General features: G+C 36.2%; 1 protein-coding gene across 4 annotated transcripts in view; it reads left to right on the plus strand.

Moving 5' to 3' along the window:
- ATXN1 (ataxin 1) overlaps positions 1–23,512 on the plus strand; it is a 234,641-nt gene that overhangs the window by 118,015 nt on the left and 93,114 nt on the right. For all 4 annotated transcript variants that reach the window (XM_081325120.1, XM_081325124.1, XM_081325122.1 and 1 more), the window contains exon 5: positions 13,382–13,459. The gene's annotated coding sequence lies outside the window, so the exon portion shown is untranslated. The remainder of the gene's footprint in view (positions 1–13,381; positions 13,460–23,512) is intronic.

The raw sequence follows: 23,512 nt of genomic DNA on the forward strand, positions 1-23,512 counted from the left end.
AACATCTCTCAATATATTCAACATATCAGTTGAACAAGGGGACAAAGTATGCCATATCTCAATCCTTTGCGAACCTGAAACCAATTTATTTCATCATGTTCTGTCTGTCATGTGTGTGGGTTTCACATAAGGACAGTAAGATGTTCTAGGGTTTGCTAAGGATGTTCCACAGCTTGACGTGGTTTACATAAGTGAAGAAAGGCTGGGAGTGGGAAAAACATACCCAGGTGACTTGTGACCTTCCCTTCCAGCTTCCCCATTGACTTTACTCGTGAAGCCAGCAGGAAACCAGAAGCTTGTGAAAATTGCAAATGGAAATCATGTGACCGCAGGACATTGCAACTGGTCATAAGTGCAAGATAGCTGCTGAGCGCTCAAATTTTGTTCATATGACCAGAGGAACATTGCAACAGCGATAACCTTGGAGACTAGTTGTAATTCCCTTCATTCAGCCTTAATTCAAGGATTACCTGTGGTAAAATCTGTTGCTGAGGTTGTCATGTGATTGTTTTTTGAGGGAGCCTAAAACTGCTGACTGTGCACCATATGTACCTCAGGGTTTTGAACTGGAGTTTATGAGTAGAAGACATGCACTCATTTGTGAAAGTATAACATTAGTTCCTTCCAGCTTATGCCTTTGAAGTGTAGGTACTCCAGATTACTAAGTAATGTGATCATCATTGATTATTTTTTAACTTTTCTCTCTGAAAGAGCAGAAATGGTTCAGTTATTACAGTGTTTGTTGCAGCATGTGTGTTTGTTTTATCCCATTCTTGCTTCTAAGGAGCTTTGGTGTAAAAATATTTCAGTTAACATTTGGCACAGAACAGAGAAATACTTTGCTAGAGAAATCTTTTCATGGATTTTTTTTTTAATAGTACGAGGATCTGGTTGATAAGTTATCTTGAGGTTCCTTCTGACTCATTTGTTCTGTCTCGGAAAGAAAGCTTGAGAGTTGGCTTTTTCATCATCTGACTAAATATGAAACAGTAATTCTCTCCCCCATCTTCCCCCTGCCCACATTGCAATATATTTGGGTTGTTATATGCTTTAGAGACCAGTGTAACTATTGTATATTAATTTAAGAGAATCCATAATAGTATCAAGCAGCTTTTTGATTTATGTATCCTTTGAGGATCCATGATATTCAGAGATGTACATTCAGTAGTAGCAGATAGCTTGAAAGGAAATAATGCTTCCATAAAATTTGTTGTATAGCAATTTCACAGTCTTTTTGGCTCGGATCTGTGTAAATGTATGCACCTTCAGAAAACATTGTTTTAAGAATGTGCTCTTTTTAGTACAGGGATAGACAACTAATTTGACATTACCCTACTCATGAAAAGCACATCAGAAGTAAAAATAATCCGGATATATGTTTTGCTGCTATTTTTATGTATGTGTTAAATTCCTATATTGCTTTTACTAAAAACAAATCATTGGAATGTACAAATTGCATCCTTTTACCATTTTTCAACACAGACACCTGTGAGTTAGATTGAGCTGAGCGAGAATAATTGGTCTATAGCAGGGGTAGGCAACCTCGGCTCTTTTATGACTCATGGACTTCAACTCCCAGAATTCCTGAGTCAGCTGACTCCGGAATTCTGGGAGTTGAAGTCCATGAGTCATAAAAGAGCCGAGGTTGCCTATCCCTGGTCTATAGTTACCCAGTGTGCTTCCTTGGCTGAAGGTTTACTTGAACAAGTCACCTCACCAGTCTAGCACATTTATCATAGCATTACAAGTAGTCCTCAAGTTACAGCAATAATTGGGACCAGAATTTCTGTTGCTAAGTGCTGATGTCATTTAGTAAAATGTCACATGACAACTTCACTTACTGATGTCAATCCTAGCCTTCCCCATTGTCATCATTAACTGAATCCCACTGATCATTGGGGGAGGATCCATAACCGGCTTGGTCCCTCCAGTCCCAAGCCTCTGTAAGTAAGGGATTGCCTCTTCTGGCTTCTCTTTAACTCCACCACCTGATCTCCCCCAATCCCTTCCCTTTCGGACCTTCTGCATTTCACCACCTCTGGCAGCCTTGTGTTCTGCTCATCCTGTTGGTCCTGCTGTCCCCAGCTAACCTTCACTGTTTTCCTCCCAGTGTTGACAAAGCATACCTGGCCAAGCCATTTGTGTGGCAACTGCTGCCCTCCCAGGCCTTCTTCCTGAGGCTGCATATAGCCTTGTGTAGAAAATTGTGTATGGTTTTCCTCATGAGGCTTTGGAAGGCTTCAAACCCTCATGAGAAGCCTCATAGAAAGGCTGCACACGAATGTGCCTTGTCCAAATTGTATGTGGGCTTTCTCGTGAGGTTTTGATGCTTTCCAAAGCCTTGCGAGATAGTTGCATGCAACTTGGACAAGGCTGCACACAAGCCTTGAGAAATAGGCTGGTGTGACCAGCAGCTGCCTCACAAAGGGCCAGGAGAGGCATGCCTCGTCAGCAGTGGAAGGAAGATGGCAAAGGTCCTTTGGGAGTGGCAGGATCAGCAGAGGTAGTAGAGACGGCAGAGATGAGGGAGAGAAAAGGCATATGGGAGGACTTGAACTCTCTCTGCAGTTGTGTTGGCAGGCTGCCAGGTGCCCAAATTTTGGTTATATCACTGCATGGGTGCTGCAATGGCTGTAATTTCAGAGACTGAATGCAATTCCCATTAATTCAGTGCTCCCATAACTCTGAACAGTCACAAAATTGTCTAAACACTACATATAGGGTAATCCTCAACTTACAACCCCATTCAAAGTCATGAGGGAGTTCCCCAGAATACTTACAACCCAGATTCAAAGTTCAGATGGCTGCCCCCATCTTCTTGGTCACATGATCACATTTCAGGCATGATTTATGATTTTTTTCCCCTCAAACTGGCATTTACTTCCTGCTTGATGACTGGCATGATTTATGACTTTAATTTCAGGCTCAGTTATAGTCATAAGTTGAGGACTACCTGTGCCCTTAAACATGGTTCATGCCTAGGGCAGCTTTTGCGTGACTGTGCAAATCTCTCATTTTATGAAGTTAAAAGGGACAATATGTCCGTTATATTAATATATCTTCAAAGACCCCAATATTGCATTAAATATTTTTGGATCTCTGTATTAATTAGGTGCAGTTTATTAAAGTGCAGTGTATTAAATGGCAAGGTGTTTCTTTACTTCTATTCGGTTTTTTAATTGCTTGATTTGAAACCAGACGGCAGACGTGAAGAACCACATTAAGAGATTATTCTGTAGGTAGCTCTGAAATTAAGCAGTCTTGACTAATAGTGAAAAGAGAGAAATCCCTAAACATGACAAATATATAATTGGAGTAATGGATTAATACTCTGTTTTAGACTTCCATTGCAACCAAAGTTAGTAATATTCACCATATTCTGGTGAATAATTATTGTAAAGTGAGTAAATCCTATTCTTCTGAAATCCTATAGAAACTGTTCTTAGAAATTAGCTCATAATTTTGTAAAAACCTTATCATATTTTAAAGAGCTCTCCTCATGTGACAGACGAGAGCTATTTTGTTGCGAGTTTGCTTTTGTTTATTTAAGTATGAATTCCTAATTGATTGTCCTGCTTTAGCATAATATTTTGAAGAGACTATTGAAATCTATACTAATACTCCTTAGTGTACCCTTAGGATGGATGGTGAAAAACATTTTAAATAGGCATGTCATACAATGTGTTAGCATATGTTACAGCTGCTTCAAAGGCTGTTTCTACATTTCTGCCTTTTAGTGTGTCTAGTCAGTCACTTGTTTCACTGGCTTTTTCTACACTACAGATATCTGAACAGCCTTTAGAGCAGGGGTGTCAAACTGCTGGGGACGCGTCACGGGGAAGGCGCGCCCACCCCATTGCCGGCAACAGAAAAACAGTCCCGATATGTTGTGCAACATCACGTGACATCGCGAGTTTGATGTGTGCTTTAGCGTAACCATATGAGCTTTAAAATGGTTGAAAATATTTATGTTCAATGTTCCTTTTGGATGCTTTGCATAGCCCTAGTGGCTGCTTGGTTTCATTATGTATTTATACGCTGTTTGGATGTATACGTAATTATGGTACAATAAAATAATAACACCAAAGTGTAATGCCATAAACATGAATTGATAAGCATCATTGAATAAAATGAAATTTATTATGTATTTCCAAGGATAGGGTAGTGCTTTATGCAAGGTCACTGGTGAATGCATGTAAAGCTGAGCTATGAACTACTAGGACATTCAATCCACACTTCATACCAAGAACGTCCACACTAAATAAATCTGCTGCTGTGAAATCCTGTTAATTAAGTGCTTCTGTAGCGGAAAGAGGGCAGTTTTCCATCCCTCTGCAGGCCCTTCTCCTAAAAACTACTCTGGAGGATGGTGAGAATCCTCTGGGACAGACCTGGGGACTTTTGTAGATCAAACTCAAACATTTATTATCATTCTGATATTAATTTGAACATGTGTAAGATTCATGAATGCAATACAAAACTAAAAGAAATACTTGATTATAACTTTTTGAAGGGGCAGGCCCTATGAGTTCCTTTCTCATTATTTTTTGTAAGTTTGGGATGATGAATTGTTAATATGCAATCTATTAGTTAAATGTTGTGTGTGGCATACACATGTATAATGTATATGCCAAGAATGGGCAACTTACAGATCATAAATATTGTTTTTATTTTGCATCTGAAGCCCCTTGTAATTTGGCTAACTGGCAGTGTGACTTCTTGCCATAATGAGAAAGGAAACATATTGGAAAAAAGTTTTAAGATTTAAAAGATAACATATAGGTAGCCAGCTGCTAAATTCCCAAACTGCATTCATGTGACCCTGGGGAGGGAGTCATTTTATGACAACTGGAAGTACTTTATGGGCCAAATGAGATCTTTGGCCTTCCTCTTTCTCTCATCCCATTCACTTTTTCTTTACATATGTGTTTTGCAGTTCAGTCCTCATTTGTATATCCCCAAATTATCTCAGTGTATTTCTTTCATATTGCTTACTTACTTTGGTTGGTTTGTCTTCATTCATTACCTATTAATTCTTGACCTTCTGACCTTTCTTTGCTACTCTGCAAACTTTTTAATGAAGCTATTTTTATGTCATTCAACCTATTTCTGTGTTTCTCCTGACATACTCATTATTTCCATGTAATATTGGGTGTGCAGAAGCATGTTCTCAGACACAGCCATCCTTCTTTTTTTGAGAAGCACTTATTTCTCATAATGGATTCTGTAATACCCACCACTTTCTGCCAGTTTTTGCACAGCTTAAAATTTCTTCATTCATTTCCCCATTTTAGCAAATTTGCTTGCTACTTCCTTTGATTTTTACTTTTTATGTATAACTTGCAATAATTCACCTTACTTTTCCTTTGAAATGCAACCACCTTGATCTTTAGCATATCAGTTTTCAAATTCATGCTCCTCATTGTATTACACAATCTGACATTTGCAAATTGTCCAGCTCCTTAACCAACAGCACTGCTGCTTACTGAGATGCACATAACATCCATATCAATAATCAATATACCTTTAATATCATAGCATTTATTCCTTATACATTTATCCTTAAATACATTAAATCACTAAGGAAACATGACACCTCCTTGTCTTTATTCTGTGTTCCGTGTTGCAACCATTCTCTTAAGTATTTCTTTTATTCTCATGCATGTTTTACTGTGATATTGATAGAGGAGAATATTTGTGAAGAAGTGCCTGACCACTCAATATAGCACCACCAACGCAAACTGTGAAAACACTACCATACATCAAAAAAAATTTTTGAAACCACCAACTGACTACTACAACCACATGGCAACTAACTAAAGCTATCCAAACCAAAAGACCCAATGACCGCTGAAGCAAAAAGGGGTCAAATTTCTCTTCCATACTTCCTTATATTTATTTTCTGTCTTTCATTCATTGAACTTAAACCATGTTCATGTGTTTTCTGTTTTATTCAAGGTTTCCTTAGCCTACTACCCTTGGAAATAATTGGGATTTCACTTCCTAGATGCATTGTTGGCAAGAGTAACAATAGCAACATGTCTAGGCAGAGAGAAGGCATTTTTCAGCTTTCCAGGGGATGAGGCTAATAGGCTGAATTAGTTAGTGGCCCACCTTCACCTGTGGTCATTTGGCTGAGTGGGGATTGCACTCTGACTCTAACATATTATCCATCACTTTATCATTCTGATATATGGAATCTCTCCTTGTAATCCTTTGTTGTAAAAAGGATGTGATGATGAGATTCTTTGGGGCTGTTAAGTTTTATGACATCAACCTCAAAACATAAAATTACTCTTTTACATTTTCATTGTTCGTGCACATCTCAGAAAACACTTGCTTTTGATGTGGAGCAAGAAAAGGTGATTAGAAGCTGCTTTATTATGAGCTGGAGATGGGTTGAAGACAACATCACATGTTCCTTTAAGAAACCCTTAGTGCAGGACATGGGGATGAATTCTTGCAGTATTCAGTTGTAGTCTTCAGCTCTGACTTCCTTCCTGTTGTGCCTATTCATTACATGAATGATATTTAGGCTTCTCTCTCTGTAGCTGCCCTCTCCTTGTTCTGCACCACATTTATTTGCTTTTTTTGAGCTAACCAGCTAAGAAATAGCTGTACCAGGGATGAAGGAATTGGGAGGAGCTGAATCAAAAGGGTTATGTTAATACATTTTTTTAAAAAAAATTACAAAAAGGTAAAAAAGACTATTTTTATTCTTCTGAAAAGTCACAAGAAAATAAAGATTTAGGCATTTCCTACGGTAAAACAATTTCAGGTTTTAGCAACATGTACAACATCTTGCCAAAATACCCTAGTGTACTCAAGGGCACATATTTTTGCAACATATACTGTTCACAGAAGACAGATTGATGTTAATTAGAAGTGGGTGGCATGCTAGTATAAAAATAAATTTCTTTTCTACAATGTTTTACTAGTAAAAATAGAATTGTAATATGGTGATCAGTGTATATGTGTGAACAAGTGGTGTACTTTTTCTATTTTATAATAATATTAGGAATTTGCATAATTATTTAGCAATATAGGCATCAAATTCCGAGCTCTCTTGTGAACATCTTACTATAATTATGTCAAATTTGATTCTATTTTCCTGGAGTACATATATATTTTGTTTAAAAGATATTGAGAATCCAACAGGTGTCAAGAAAACTATTCTGGTTATAATCCTAAATGTTCTTATTTCAGAGAAAGCCTAATTGAACATAATTGGATCTCTGAGTAGAAGATGGATAGGATTGTGCTGAAGGTTTTTTCAATTTACTATTATAAGAAATGTAGGAGAATTCAATACATTCAACAGCTAAAAAGAGATTTCTTAAAGCTCAAATTCATCTTTATTATCCTTGGAAAATAAAAGATGATGAATTACTTAATCTGCAAAATAAAATACAGAAAGGATAAGCTGATATTTTACCAAAGAAAAAGAATGATAGTGCCAGTAAAAGTAAGTGACATGTGATTGCTCAGCTGTTTTGTCCTTTGTCTGTCCCATCCCATAGCTTCCCAAAGTCTTAATGCTGCCACTTCTCATCTTTCCAATATATCCTCATGGAATTTGGGTAAGAAATTTCAAAAGGCCCATTGACTGTATCCTTCTCCTGTACCATCATCTCTTCATTGTTGGCATTACAGAGCTACTTGTGTCTCACATTTTCAGCTCATGGGCCTTCATCCTAACTCATGATAGTAAGGCAAAAGCAAACATTATTGATTGCTTGATTTCTTTTGTAGCCTTTTGTCTGAATTATCTACAGCAAGGTGCCTGCAAGTTTTCTTTGTCAGTAGCATCTGTCTTAAAGAACTCTGCCTCCATAGTCTTCTAAATATTAAGTATACTAATTGAAGAACCTCACCTTTTTGAATAAATATTCTAAATACAATTTCTGTGAAACTGATAGAATCCAGTTGAATTTGAGAATTTAATGTAACAATTCAGTTTAACCTTTTGAATACAAATATTGAAGAATAGCCTATAATGGAGAAACATCAAAACTCTTAAAACTGCTTCCTTTTTTTTTGCCAAAAGGAATAGAAAATAACAGGAATGGTAGATTGTTTATAGGTTTCATCTGATTAATTTCAGCAGGTTACCTATGAAGCACTTTTTTAAAAAATTGCCCCTATGTATCATCAAAGACAGAGATGGTAGGGTTGAAGAGAAAACTGACAGCAACCTTCAAATTGCCCAACAGGGAGCTGATAGAGAAATCATTCTGAATCAGTGCAAAAAACAATAATTTTAATTTATTTTAAAAATAAAAATTCTTTTTTAAAAGTTAAGTTTCCCCTCCAAATTAAAGATTTTATCATGTTCTGACAATCTGCTTTTCTGTGCCGGCATACTTGTTGGCATGGTTCATTCTTATTCTAGCTTATTCTAGAATGATCTGATATGAGTGGCTTATGTAGCAGTTAAACACTTTGTGTTTATTATCACTGCTTTATATATAATACACTATGATGTAAAGCAGACATTCAAACTCCTGACATCACTTGACGTCACGCAACATATCACAGCTTTTTCCCCATTGCCGGCAATGGGGTGGGTGCGGTTTCGTCGTGACGCATCTGGCCCATGGGGCAGCAGCTTGACACCCCTGATGTAAAGCAAGAAGGACACCCGTAGACATTCCAGAACCTAAGATGTTACCATTGAAACGCAATAGAAAAAGTCTTTATTTCTCCAAAATAAAAGAAGAAATAAGAGCAGAAAGCTTCTGGATGGCAAGCCATCAATGTCTGGATTGTCATTCCCATCCATAAAAATGTAGAAAAACATTAACTCTTTTGTCTGACATCAACAGACTTCCTGCAATGACATGTCTTCATTGGAAGAGTGAGCTGCAGCCCTTGTTCCTCAGAATTTGCTAACTCTTCAAATAAAGAAGTAATTTATACATAAAATAATCTGAAGCAGATGTGCTATCTCAGACCCCTCATGCCAGTGCTTTTTTTGTAAAAGAAAAAGGTGCCGGAACTCACACATGTCATACAACCCACCTTGCCTACCCTACAAGGTTCCATCCAAAAAAGGTGCCGGAACTCCGTTCTGAGCGTTCTATGACAAAAAAAGCCGTACCTCATGCAATATATAAAACTGGATCTTACTCTTGCCCACCCATTCCCCAACCCATTTGCAGTGTCCTAATTTTCTCAGAGATAAGAACAGGACTTCCCCATTTGGGGGAGGATTTGAATAGAGGATTAAACTCACTTGCAAAACCATCACATGACTCAGATCACTCATACACACCCTTTGGTAATTTGAGTTTGATCATTTTATAATGCTGTAATTAAGAGCAATTTTCTCAATAGTCTTGCTGTGATGGTTGGAATTAAATACTTCTTACAAATGTTTTCAAAGGCCAGCAGCTTTCAACATAATATGTAAAAAGCATCATCAGTGGGATAGTGATATAGGCACATAAGTGTGGAAGTTGACTAAATTAGTCTATAGCACATTTACTAAAAATCTGACTACATAGCCAGTAGCTTTGGAAGCTGTGCAGGTGGAATTTATTTTCAGACTAAAAAGTGGATATCATTTATTTAACACATGTTGGTTTAATTAACGAATGTAAGAAAGTTGGAATGAATGAGCGTGTGAGTGAAACTTCCGTTATGTGAAATTACAAAACAATGAGATACGTTAACTTTGCATTCTTATGAATAGAAAAAATATTGTGGATTGATTCTCAGTTTGAGAAATGAATAATATAAGCTGTTGTAAAAGCATTTTTTGACTCCCTTGGTATTTGCTCTTAGGACTGAAACAGATATGATAGCAGCTATAGATAAACTGCTTTCCTGTGTAAGTATTCTACATACATTCAGTCACTCCAAATGCATTTATCATATGAGTTGGTCCATTTTCTTATGGGCAGTGATCTAATCTAAGTACTGTGTAACTCAACACCCAAATGATTGGTCTGACTCATATGGAAAATGCCTCTATTAGCCATTATACAGTAAATGCATTTGTGTACAAATCAGATTCATGGACACTTGAACTGATAATTGAAAGTATTTTAGGAGTGGATGGACCTTCGTCTAAAAATGAAAGAGGCATTGTAAGGAGGCATTGTAACCCTTTAGTTGTATCAAGTGCCCTTACTTTATGATCAGCCATGAAAATCTAGGGGCCACCATTGGGAATAGCTAGATTGCTGAGTATGAAATAGAGGAATTTCTTGATAATACTGCCACACATGTGGGAGAGATTGCCATCTTGGAATTAGTCAGATTCTATTAGAAAAACCATTAGAAAAGGTTTAAATAAATAATTTGTTCTATAAGTTTTTAAAATAGTACTAGACTAGACAGTCCATGACCTGTTGGGTGATCCTCCTTTTCACAAATAACATAGGCTGGCACTGTTTTCCTTCCTCTCATGATCTTCAGCAGAGCCCTTTGAAGTCTCCTCCTCTTCCTTGTCTGACTCACAGAATTTCCTGCAACTTTCCTGGGGGGAGAGGGAACAAAGGGAACCATGGACCACAAGGAAAACTCCCATTCTGTATCCCAATCCTTTTTCCTTAGAAATTTCACTAAGACCCTTAAGCATATTCATGACTGGTATACAAGTGTGGACAGATCAAATAACAATTCTGGGCTCATCGTGAAGTACATGGGCATTTTCAAAGTTAATCAGAACAAGTAATAACCTATTTAGTTGTATGGACATATTATATTATATATGCATTCATTTATAAATATTTTTGTCTTTACAAAACAGTTACTGCTCAACAGCTACTTAATTTTAGTCACTTGTTTCTGAAATGCTTGACATCCTTAAAATGTAAAAGCTAATTCTTGGCCTGAATACTTCATTAGCAATAAAAATCATCTTTTTGTTCAAAGCCTAGAATGCTTTCTGAATGAATCTTTCTTCTCAATAATTTGAGCTTTAAGAAAGAGAATAAAAGTACAAATAAGAGTGTTTCAAGTAACTGATAATTATATGTTAAAAATGTGTTATAGCTCATATAGGGTGCTCCTTATTCAAATCTGAAACTAAAGATAAATTCACCTTTATTAGCTCTTGAAATAAGGTGGGTGTGATTGTGCAAATCAGCAAAAAAAAGGGTAATAATGCGAAGAAAAGAATTTGTAGGAATCTTACTTAAAGGAGTGAATTCACCTTATTGTAGCCTGGGAATCACATGATGAATATGGGATAGAATTTCAGTTGTATGTAATCATTGCTTCTTGTATACCATTCTTATGAATATTCTGAATATTTTGTATTAACTATATAATATTTTTAGAACAGAGTGTGAAATAAACTTTGCCTTGTGGTAAAATAAATCATTAAAAACATTGCTTTATTTGTGAATCACATATTTTGTTTTTAATAGTGTAATAGTTTTTATTATGAATAATTTGGTAATTGCAAGCATGGACCATTATTTTTGATCAATGAGGTAATTCTCCTACAGATGGATAGAGAACAATGATGTAACTTTTTATTAAGTTACCAAAGAAAGTGACCTTGAGAGATATTATATGATAGGAGTAAGAAGTTGTTCTTAAGATGTTCCTTTAATGATTATATTTAATTTAGTGGCAAATTAAAGGCAGTTTAATTATCATTCAACAGGTACATTTTTTATGAGTAAGACAGTGCTTTTAAGTGTTTTTACTGTCTGAAATCATAATTCCTGCATAAAGATTGTTTCCATTTACTTGAAACAACTCAAAATTGTTTAATATTCATAAGCATTATCTATAGAAATGTTTGCTGCATTGAATGAACATGGAGAGAATTGTGAGAAGTGGTGCTGTATCAAGTTTGTGTGGCAATTGAACATGCCTCATGGAACTAAGTGCTTTGAAAATTACTCAAATTTTATTCAAGTAAGGATGTACATGGTGGAAAATTGCCTGGCATGTTTTCATGGACAGAATAGGATCCTTACGTTCCTTTAAGAACTGTTCTAAGAGCTCAACAGAATAATTGAACTATGTTAAACCATAGCTAATTGCATGTATATATGTATTGACAGAAAATAGGTGAATCTTCAGTAAATAAGGACTAACACTGATGTAGTAAAAAACAACCTTATTAATAAAGGAAGATAGTAACAAACAGTTCTATCTAAATGTACTGCAATAAGAATATCAAAAGTAATAGTACAAGTTAGGTACTAATCATGCTGGCTGAGAATTTTGGAAATTGTGCTCCCAACATTAAAAAACCCTGATCCATTTTTAGAATTTTGTATTCTAATTGCTGAATAGCCAAACAAAGAGCCAAACATTTGTTTTTATTGATTTATTCATCCAACGTATTTGTTGCTCCTCTCACAATGTGAGGGGACACTGAGTACATCACTCCAAAGCATCAATGTTTAAACTTAGAGGACACTGTATTACACAAAAATATTTGAACAGAAGCTTTCTCTCCTTCCCTAGAACTAAAGATAGACCTCAACTTACAACAGTCAATTTAGTGACTGTTCGAAGTTACAACAACACTGAAAAAAGTGACTTTTGATCCCTTTTCACACTTACGACCATTGCAGCATCCCCGTGTACACCTAATCAAAATTCAGACACTTGGGAACTGGCTCATATTTATGACCATTATAGTGTCCTGGGATCATGTGATCACCTTTTGTGACCTTGTGACAAGCAAAATAAATGGGGAAACCAGATTCCCTTAACCGTGTTACTAATTTAACAACTGCAGTGATTCACTTAACAACTGTGGCAAGAAAGATTGTAAAATGGAGCAAAATTCACTTAACAAATGTTTCACTTAGCAACAAAAATTTTGAACTCAATTGTGATCATAAGTCAAGGACTACCTGTATTTGCAGTAGTTAGACACCATGGTTGGGGACCTCTTGCAGTGAGGAATTAGCAATACAAACTAACACTGCTGGTTTGTGTTCTACCTGGATTTTAAAAAGATCAAGTATTCAAGAAAGTACAAAATTGTATTTGATCTGATTGTGTAAATATCCAGTACATCTCAGGATAACTATTGCTGAGAAGAGGCAAAAAAATATTGCTGTTGTTCTAACAGCTGCAAAACCTAATTGTACGTGCATTTTCAGTGTTTTTCATGATTCATAGAAAAATCTTTTTTATGTTATTTTATCTACTATTTTACTCTTGTTCAGATTTTTTATTATTTATGTCAATAATTAAAAAAATTGTTATGGTATAATTGTATCATAGTATGAAATTATGAGCCGCTTAAAAATTCTTTAAAACTATTGGATAATTTTTATTCAGATACAATAGCCATTAATACATGAAGAAAAATTAAATACTTGTTGGTAAGCTTTCTTCCTTTACAAGGTATTTAAGAAAATAAGAAAATAAGGTAGTATACATTATCTTCTTCCTGCAGGTGAGAAGCGTAAATGGTCTGCAGATATATTTGAAAACCAAGCAGAAAATTCTAAAGAAGATTGTTCAGTGAGATATGGTAAGCATACATTTCCCTTCTTTTAATAACAATTGTATTTACCAGGAAATATCATTATTTTCTAATTATGATGAGCAAAGATTAGAAGTGAAAAAATATATAAGAATTTTACTCTAATTCAACATACATAATCTGTGATTTTGCTGTCATTCTCTGTCTACACAAAGACTTAATGTGAGAGTCATGGGGGTGGATACGTATTTTTCTCTTGAGAGGGCAGGACACACACTTTGTATGGCTCCAATTATATTTTTACAACCTTGTGAAGCCTCCTAAGTTCTCATGACTGAGATATGGAAGCAAAACAATTATTTTCAGTGACATATTTTTTCCCCCTGTTCATAGTATGGAACACTAATCTCTGGATCTCTGCTAGGCTCTTGGCATTGATTCCTCTTTTCTAAAAAACCTCAACAAATGTCCAAAATCAACTGAAAAATTCAACCCAGCAACCTAGGACTTTCGAAGGCCAACTTATTTTTTTTAAAAAGTAAAAGAAATGGAAGAATGAGTATGATATATGAATGTCCACATTCTCTTGTTGCATTCTTTCTTATGTCGATGGTGCCGTTAACACTGATCTACTGATCTGTCTGAAAGAGAGTTCAGGTAGTAGATTATTTGAACAGCAGCAGCTGGTAACGCAGTTTAAAGGATTGGTGGTTTGCAAGATCTGATTATAGTTATTTTAAGGTTCAAATTCTTGCACTTCTTTCAGTTCCCATGCACTGTAATGGTTGGAAATCAGTCTTCTTTGGGAAGGACAGATGGTTTTTATTTGTTTATTGCTTTGTTAATGGCTTAGTCTGGTATTGGAGTTTTTCCTTGTGAACATGAAACAATTGGCTCCTCTGCATACCATAATCAATGACACTGAAGACCACCAAGAGGTCTAAAAGAACTAGGGGAGCTATCTCTGATATCTTTATACATATCTTAATTTTTAAAAAAAATATTCCTTTGAACTAATTATTTTGAATTCCAGTAAGAACTGAGGACTGAAGTTTGTTTCTATTCTTTAAATTTAAGCCTGTGATTCTGGCATACATTTTATATTTTCTTTAATCTGGAGCTATTTGGATTTATAAATTAGCAGCTAAAACACCAGGAGTCTATAGTGCTCCAGTTCTTTTATTAAGTATCCCTGTTTTTTATTCACTTCCATTATAAATCTAAAAATAGCTGTACTTTCAATTAGCAATGGAACTTGTATACCAGGTTGTAATATGAAAGACACTGTTCTTCCAAAGTTGGTGTTTAATTCTACATTCTGACCAGGAAAAAGATGAAGCTATCATGTGAATGGGTATCAGCATTAAAAAGAGTTTTGTAACTGACTCAGAATAATTTATTGAACACAAAATCTAGTAATTTAGCACTATTATAAATGTTGTTGATATATATTTTGTAGTTAAACAACTGTGCAAGTGGCAATGGGCTGAATATTCATTTTTCTAACTATAACTTTAAATTTCAGTTTATAATATATGTTGCCAGGAAAAGTATTCCCAAATTTTTAAGTATTCAAACTAAGTTTGAGGCTGAGAGATAACATTGTTTAATGCTACTGATGAATTCATAAGTGAAATAAGGGTTTTTTAATTGCTCACCTTGAATACTATTATTCTACTACCTCATTTGGTTAAGAGTTATAATACTATTTTAAATGAATATAAAATGTACAATTATGGAAATAATTCTGGAGCTATTTGGAATGATAAATTAACTCAATTTTTACTTGACAAGATGTTGAAAAAGCAGTATACAAATTTGTCTTCATGCAGTCTGTATCAAATACAAATTTGAAGGCTGCTTATTGAGTTAATATCCAATGGAAAGGTTTACTAAGAGTAGCTGTTTTTCAATTTTCTCATATGTAGAATTGAGTAATAGAACTTTGCTTCTTAAGAGTTTTTGTAACGTTTAGCTGTCTGTGTAGTTAGCATTGGGTCCCTTAGGCCCATTATAGGTCAACGTTTTCAAAGCCTGAATGTAGTAAATTAGGGATCATATTTTATGTACCAGTAAAATCCAGTTTCAAAATTATGAGTTTGCTGTATCAACAAATCCTTCATTTATTGCAGCAAACGGAAAATAGATTGCTCAGTGCAATATTTATTTTGACACATGGCCAACTGATGTTAAAGGTAAAAGGTAAAAAGTTTCCCCCGCACATGCGTGCTAGTTGTTTCCAACTCTAGGGGCCAGTGCTCATCTCTGTTTCAAAGCCGAAGAGCCAGCGCTTGTCCGAGGACGTCTCCATGGTCATGTGGCCGGCATGACTAGATGCCAAAGGCGCACGGAACGCTGTTACTTCCCACCGTAGTGGTCCCTATTTTTCTACTTGCATTTTTACGTGCTTTCGAACTGCTAGGTTGGCAGAAGCTGGGATGAGTAACAGGCGCTCACTCTGCTACGCGGCACTCGGGATTCGACCCGCCAAACTGCCAATCTTCTGAGCTCAGCGTCCTAACCCACTGAGCCACCACGTTACTCTTGCATAAATGGGTTTCTTTCCTGTTAACCCTTTGATTCTTTTCAGTAAAAAAAAAAATCATGTCTAGGAAATAGCTCAAATGCAAGCAAAATTTCATTCTTTAATTTTGTCTTCTATTATGAGGAATTACCTCAGATATTGTTAAACTTAAAGTTTGGATCCTTTCTTCGTTACTTTTTGAAGATGTACTAAATATTAGATATAAGTCCCCCAAAGTTTGCCTGTCCCTAATATGAACATTATTCAAGTATGGTTGTAATATTCCAATTGTGCTACATTGAATCACATGTTGTGAGATGATAATCAGCATATTATATAGGACCAGAGTTTAATGACCTTACTTGTTACTTTGCTGTGGTGAACAGTGAACTGATATGTGATAAACTAGATTAATTCAAAAGTAGGATCATACAGTTCTGCTTTGATTCCAATTAAAAATCCATTTTCTTTTGTCCTTGTGGGGTATTTCAAATTGTGGGAACAAAGACTTATGTTTTACCAGGAATGAGTCTCAGTGTCTTTACCAACCCCTGGTTCCCGCAGAAAACAAGTGGTAGACATCAAAGTGGCTGGCAAAACCCCCCAGAACATTCTGACCAGCGTTTAATTACCACAAACAAAGTTACCACTAGGAGTGATTTCCTCCCAGCACCTTACATACATTCCTCCCCACCTGCTCCACCTCACACCTACCCAACCAGCATCCGGTGGCTAGTGTTAAGAACAGCAACGCAGGCCTCTGGCTTTCTTCTCTGTTTGGCCGTTCAGTACACACTGCTGGGTGATGCTCCTGTGCCAATCAGCTGCTCGTTGGACCCGCAGCTGTTCAGCAGCTCTGCATTTGGTAACAGTTCAGGTAAGGCCACCCCTGGCTTCCTCCCGGGCGTCGGCCGTGCTGCTGGCCTCCTCCCTAATGCCTCCCCGCTGGTGTTCTCCCGGCGGTCGTCCTTGCCGCTGTTCCCTTCCCTAAGGCCTTTCGCGCCAAACAGCTGTCTGGCGGCCCAGCCAAGGAACCGCTCAGCCGTTCGGCAACATTGCTGGCCTCCTCCCAGGTATCATCGTCTCCCTCCCCCATCCCGTCAATGTCAAGCCTTTATAATTGGAAGGAAGAACAGATTTCCTTGTCTTGTGCTGCATATTATATGTATAATAAAATCAGGGGGGCGGGGAACTTTAATATTTTATTTGCTGGTTGCAGAGCTTAGTGGTTAGGCAATTTGGCCTTTTTTGGGGAGATACACCAATTTTACACAAGTTAAACAGATTTACACTTCTCTACAAAACATTAAAATACAAAACGCAGATATCCCTATTTAACATTAAAATGTCCAATTACAGACATTTATTTAAAAACATAAATATAACCTGATAAAAAGGCATATATATAAGAAAGATAAAATATAATGCTCCAAATAAAGTACTGTACAAAATAGTGATCAGTTAATATGAATTTTACATCCCCAACATCCCAATAAAGAGACAGTAAATGTAAAAAATATTTATGATTGAAATATGATTTGAGGCTGAACATTAAAAATCCAGCTCCTAATTTATACAAAGATTAACAATTCATAAACATAGCGCAAATACAATGAGAAATAAAAAGCCTAATGGGAGTTGTTTACTGGACTTGTTACATTTTTCTACAGAAAATATTCTTTAACAGACGTAATTCCTCTGCTTTTTAATTTCTCTGTACAGGTAGTCCTCAACTTACAACAGATTATTTAGTGACCATTCAAAGTTACAACATTACTGAAAAAGTGACTTACGACCATTTTTCACACTTATGACCATTGCCGCATCCCCATGGTTACATGATCAAAATTCAGATGCGTGGCAGCTGGTTCATATTTATGATGGTTGCGGTCATCCAGGGATCATGTGATCACCGTTTGCAATCTTCTTACAAGCAGATTCAATGGGGAAGCCAGTTTCACTTAAAAATCCTGTTACTAATTTACCAACTGCAGTGATTCACTTAACAACTGTGGCAAGGAAAGGTGCAAAACTCACTTAACAAATGTTTCACTTAGTCACAGAAATTTTGGACTTGATTGTGGTTGTAACTTGAGGACTACCTGTATTTGCCCACATATTTCTGGAGTTGTGTGAAAGACTATGGGGGGGGGGCTATTTTCCCAACCTGGCAAGTTAATCTTGCCATAGTACATACTAGAATGCTTCTGCACCATAATAATAGCAACGTGATGCAAAACAGTTGGATGGTAAAAGTTATGAGCTTCTAGTGTGCAGAAATAAAATCCTGTCTTATCCAATCCTGTAGTCAGAATTGATACACATTATGTAGATGCAGAGATTGAAAAACAGGTGACACAATATCTTATATCTTAACAGTTTAGGCTGTTTAATTTTCTTCTGGTGTTTTGCTTTCAACAAGTGTCAAGTATTACTGTTATGCTTTGTGCAGTCATTGGCACATTGTTGTGTTTGTGTAGTAGTTCTAGATTAGAAGCAGCAAAAGAATAATGCTGGAGAAAGATAAATTGTCTCTTGATCACAAGTGAGATTAAAGAGCTTTCTTTTTTCTTTCTCTTACCTATTCAGTGTTGTGCTATAAAATAAGCCAGTTAAATAATACAACAGCACAAAACCAAAATGAACCAGGGAGCGTAAAATTGGTTCTCTCTGCTTAGTACTCTTCATGGCTAATAATAACACTGATGAATCACAGCCGTGTAAGGAAATATGGTTGTGGTATTTGAAATTATAGTAAGGTTTACAATGAAATATAGCACTGTCCAAATTAGGATTCTAAATACTTAATGAATTGTGTGCAAGGTTCAGTGTGCATGGTCGCAGTGATTCTGATTTCTAAATTTTCTCTTGTTTATTAAAACAAAACATAAAAATATTGCTTTATTTTTAAGAGAAAAAAAATGCATTTTCTTGTTAGCAGGCTTTTTTTAGGCCCCACCTTCAATTTTTATTTTCAGTGCTAATAATCTTTTTTCAAATAAGCTTGCCCACAATCTAATTGGGTGCTTTCAGATGTCAGGGAGGTGATTGGGCCATGAAGGCACCTTTTCTGTTGTGATGCTGGTCTTTGCAGTCCTTTTTCTGGCATCCACAGATGCTATTTTAGTGCCAAATCTTTAGGGTTTCCAGGGCCTTTGAAAATTTTGACATTTTCTTTTTCTGCTATTTTTATTGTTCTGATTGTTACAGTTTTAAAATGGCTTGAAGATTTTGCTTTAAAAATCTGTGTTATAATATTAATTAGAAGAACCATTCCTTGCCTTCCAACTATATCCAAGGGAAAGAAATCATATTCATTTTGGATATAATGTGAACAGCAGTAGTTAACACTTCAAACACCATTATTGTCACTTGGGAATCCTGGTAGTATGGTTTGCTGTATGTTAGTTAAGAACTCATTTTCAGTTTAAAGGCTTGGTTTAAAGGGAATTTACTGTTTTAAATAGTTCTTGGTGGGCTGTTTCCATCAGTTGCAGATGGACATTTTTTTTTAGCAGGGGCATTAGCAGGATTTTTGAAATGTATTTTTCTCTCATAAAGGCATGGTCCTTCTCAGTCTAAAAGTTGGCAGCGGAGAGGAATTAAAGGTGTTTGCATTGCCTTCAAGGTGTTTGTGTTGCCTTCGTTGAATTGCACGAAATTTAAATAGTAATCTCAATCTCAAACATTTATTTTAAATAAAATGATTTTAATTTTTTTTTCCTTGCTTATGCTAGGGCTTATCATCTGTTCCTATTCTGAGTCCAGAAATTGTGTCTAAGTAGTAAATCCGAAATTATGCTATGTATTAATGAACAGATTGAGTATAGGATCATGTTTGAGTTTTACTGAAATACATTTGCAAATTGCTGTTTCATGTACTGCTGAGGACAACCAGGCTAGCTGCCTTATCAAAAAATAAAGAATGTTACAGTAGTATCCCCCCACCTTCTTTGTTTAAAATTATACTTGTTCATCTGGGTTTGTAATATATTAGAATCTTATAGAAAGTTTCTCATTGTTTTCCTTTTTGGCTGCAGCCATCTGAGTCCTTAAAATCTTTGTCGGAATTTTAATGTGGGATGTGGCATAGAGGCAGCCATGGAAAAAAAGGGATCAGAAAAATTTCTTTCTATTGATTGCCTCTACTTAATGTTCCCTAATATTCAAACCAAATTCAGCTTCCATGTTGTGTTCCACTCTTACCACATTGTACTCCCACTGAGGCAGAGAGATTTATTTATTGCGTCTTTTGTTGCTTTTTCTTCTTTTAAATTATCTCTTCTTACCAGCAGTTATTACTAAGAAGAAAAAAAGCAATGAGAAAATGAATTTTTAAATAGAATTGGGACCCCAGAAGTTCTTTCTTGTTTTTCAAGCTCTAGTTCCATCTCCATCTTTTCTCCACCTACAAATATTCATGTTTGTTACAAATAAATGTAATTAATGGTTACTATTTTTAAAAAAATATTTAAAAGAAAATGGGACTACATAAGACAGGAGACACTGTTTCTTATATATTTTCTAGGTGTAGGAAAAATATCTAGAAGAGCCTTGGTGGAGCAGTGGGCTAATGCCTCCTTAAGTAACACCAGCTGCCTGCAATCAGTGCAGGTTCGCATCCCACCAGGCTCAAGGTTGACTCAGCCTTCCATCCTTCCGAGGTAGGTAAAATGAGGACCCAGATTTTTGGGGGCAATTAAGCTGACTTTGTAATAATGCCGCTTGGGGTGTGTGTGAAAGCCCTAACAAGCAGGCATATACATAGAATGAAGGCTACTGCTAAGCTTGTAAGCCGCCCTGAGTCTTCGGAGAAGGGCGGGATATAAATGGAATTAAAATAAAAATAAAATAAATCTGATTCTAAGCATGCTAAGCATAAGAAGGAGAAGGACAGGCATCTCAGTTTTATTTTTTTCATCGACATCCTTTTTGCCTTTCATGAGTTTGGGGGATCATTTTTGAAACTTGGAGAGTCTTCTGTCAGTGTAGTGCCAATGATTTTAGTCTTTGTTTTTCTTGAGCAGTAAACATGTAGAAATCCTATAAGACCAAAGAAGATTTCCCTTTACCCTTCAACTCATGATGACAGGAAGAGTTAAGAGACTGGAGCTGACATCCTCTTTGTGTTGCCACATTATTTTCCTTTACCTTTACTTTTTACTCTGTGCTGTTGAACATTGTTATCAGTGACTTGGGTGACGGAGTCCATGGAGCTTACAGAGTTTGCAGGTGGAAGGGGGTGAGATTCAAAGTGGAAAGATAAGATCCTAAAAGAGTTCTGCTGTGACTTAAACAGTGGACAAATGAATAACAAAACATTCTGCATCTGGACAGGAAAAAATATGGCATGAACGTTGGGTGGAGGAAACTTGATATGGCAGTAGTACATTTGAAAGGATATGGAATCTCGGTTAACTCTTCAGTCACAACTTAAACATAAGCTAACAATGAGATGCAACTGCTAAAAGCTGTTCAGAGTCACCTCAAACCTCAAGATGGGTGGCAAATAAACTTAATAAATAAATAAGGAAGGTAATAAAAATGGTGAATGCTATCTTGAGGTGTTTGAACAGGAGCACGGAGTATATATCACAGCTACTAATTGTTCCAGTCTCCTATGCTGTGTTTAGGCCCCATTTGTAGTAGTATATTCTGTACTAGTATAGTCTATTCATAGCTGAAAAAGAACCAAGCCAACTGGAGAAATTTCAGAGGGAGCTACCAAGAATGGGAAGGGTAAATGCATCCTGTGAGGAATAAAGCGTGGTGGTAGAAAAAAGATAACAGGGGAGATGTAACAGCAGCTTTCAGATATCTGAGAGGTTGTCACATAGACAAGGGAATGATCTTATTCTCTGTTGTTCTGAACCAAATTCAGTGGGTTAAATTTTCAAAGAAGGAGGTTCAGGCTAACCTTCAGGAGGAACCTCCTGACTCTACAAATTGTCACTCCTTGTAACATGAGGCTACATGATATGTGAGTTCTTCTTCACTTGAAGTCTTCAAACAGAAGTTGCATAGTTGTGGGTGAGAGATGCCTCTGTGGATCTAGTTAATATTATAGTTTTCCCCAACTTTATTCCATATGACTATTTTAAGCATCATTAGTCTGGAAGTTGTAGATTGGGTTAATGTTCGGGCCAGAGAGAGGCTGATTAACTTTCTCCCATTATCTTGTGTAATGATTATCCTCTAACTTCATCTGCATGAGATATATGGGACTAAGTTACATCTCCTTCAGAAGTTCAAGAAAGTTAATAATACATGTATAACAGAAATAGTTCATTAATGTGATGGCTTAATATTATTCCCCATGATTCTGAAAGTTATGCTTGCCTTCTACAGAAGTATGGATTGCTATGTATCACATAACAAGAACATGGCAATAAATCCAAAGTTTACCTGCTGAAGAGCTGGAAGGAAGAAACTTTTGATGTGGCTTAAGTACAGAAGCCAACTGCATGTTTTATTACATTTTTTGTATACGTTGAAGACATTGTGAGTTGGGTGGAGTATTTAGATTTAGTAGGAAATATTCTACCCAGAATAATCATTGCTTCTCCTCAAGTTCTTGCATGTAGCAATCAGTTACTGGGTCTTTTAACTTTATAGTCTATATTTTGCTTTGAAGTTAAGCTAAAGCACACTTTGTTTTCTTTTTCTTATGGATAATTTCAGCTATGATTCAAGCACAATTGCTCTTTATGACATCACATTTTGGATAATTATATATTCTGTTAAATATATATTTTATGTTCAAATAGTTCCTGTAAGTTCTAAGCAGGGATATATAAATGTGTTCAATTGTTGACAAAAAAAGTTGTTTAAATGCTATGCAAATGAATGTTTGTTTTTAAAATTCTAATAAATGAAATTTGCATCCAAGTAGATTTGTTTAAATTGTAAAAACAGACTTTTTCTACATATAGAATCTCTACTGGCGGAAGCCAGTACATTTTATTTTCTAAAAGTAACAACTAATGAAATGCTTCAAGGTCTAGTAATCACCAGCATTGAATCCATTTTTCATTCCATTTGATGTGTAAGGAACATAATAGATGGGCCAGATCAGAAGAAAAATGGGTCTCTCACTTTGCATCATTTGGTAGCATGATGTGGAAGTCACACACACCCATACCATTCAATATTGCAATATTCTTGGTTGCATCTGAATTACGAAATTTGAAAGTTCACCAGTTGTATCTGGCCTATTTCAGTAAGAGAGAATTTGTCTGCTTGTAATCTCCAAAATCTAAGATAAAGAAAAGATTCTCAACAGAGGGCCTTGAAGGAATGGGAGAAGGTGGAAAATAAAACTCATTTTTGTCCCGAACATCTTTGATGGCCATCATTTGAAAACACCTTTCCATTCTGTCACTTGTCCAAGACCCCCTTATTCATACAGGAATTGTAACAGGCTGATATTAGCATCTTATCATATTGTATCCCCATGGCATCATGGGCTTCCTAGCAGCCAATTAGCTGTTGGTTCAGTTCTAGAAAAACACTGGAAAAGTGTTTCTTCTGGAGATTTGATGCAGGAGGCATCCCCTTTCATCCTCAATTCTCAGGTT

This window comes from Vipera berus (assembly GCF_964194415.1).
Source record: "Vipera berus genome assembly, chromosome: 3".
NCBI lineage: Eukaryota > Metazoa > Chordata > Lepidosauria > Squamata > Viperidae > Vipera > Vipera berus.